The sequence below is a fragment of the Lupinus angustifolius genome, unplaced genomic scaffold (genome assembly GCF_001865875.1).
Source record: "Lupinus angustifolius cultivar Tanjil unplaced genomic scaffold, LupAngTanjil_v1.0 Scaffold_268, whole genome shotgun sequence".
Taxonomy (NCBI): Eukaryota; Viridiplantae; Streptophyta; class Magnoliopsida; order Fabales; family Fabaceae; genus Lupinus; species Lupinus angustifolius.
Genome location: NW_017727473.1, coordinates 647,853 through 648,983, shown reverse-complemented (window position 1 = coordinate 648,983; position 1,131 = coordinate 647,853).

Here is a 1,131-nt window from a genome sequence, read left to right as displayed (position 1 = left end):
GTTTAGTAGCAAATGATAATCATGATGCATGGTTTTGGCATAGAAGAATTGCTCACATCCACATGGAACATTTAAATAAACTTATTAAGAAAGGTTTAGTTGTCGGTTTACCCAAAATGAAGTCTGTTAAAAACAAACTATGTAGTGCTTGTCAAATGGGTAAACAAACAAAAACTTCTTTCAAACCAAAGCACATGGTTTCTTCTGATAGACCATTGCAACTACTTCATATGGATTTATTTGGTCCCTCAAGGACAAAAAGTTTTGGTGGAAATTACTATGCTCTTGTTATAGTAGACGATTTCTCTAGATATACCTGGACTCTCTTCTTAGTACAAAAGAATGAGGCATTTGAAGCCTTTAGCATTTACGCTAAAAGAGTTCCAAATGAAAAATCTCTAAAAATCGCTGCTATACGAAGTGATCATGGGGAGAATTTCAAAACTTCTCTTTTGAGGAATTCTGTGATGATCTTGGGATCAACCACAATTTTTCTGCTCCTATAACACCTCAACAAAATGGTGTTGTAGAGAGAAAGAATCGGTCCTTACAAGAACTGGCTCGAACAATGTTAAATGAAACTAACCTCCCAAAATACTTTTTGGGCTGTTGCAGTTAGCACTGCTTGTTATGTTTCGAGTCGAGTTCTTATAAGACCTATTCATAAGAAAACCCCCTATGAACTCTTCAAAGGTAGAAAACCTAACATTTCTCATCTACGCGTTTTTGGTTGTAAATGTTTTGTCCTGAACAATGGTAAGGATAACTTGGGCAAGTTTGATGCAAAAGCTGATGAAGGAATTTTCCTTATCTATTCTCTCACGAGTAAAGCATATAGAGTCTTTAATAAAAGAACTCTAGCCATGGAAGAATCTGTTCATGTAACTTTTGATGAAACCAATCATGTTCTAAAAGATATGATATCATGTGATGAAGACGACTTGCCAAGTTCCTCTGCCAGAGAAAATTCTATTGTTGGTGTTACAACTGAACCTGAAGAATTGAGAAAAGATAATAATCTATCTTCTCAAGTAGAGCATACTCACTCAGATCTACCAAAAGGATGGAGAACTCATCGAAATCATCCTATCGACAACATCATCAGTGACATAAATAAAGGTATAACCACTC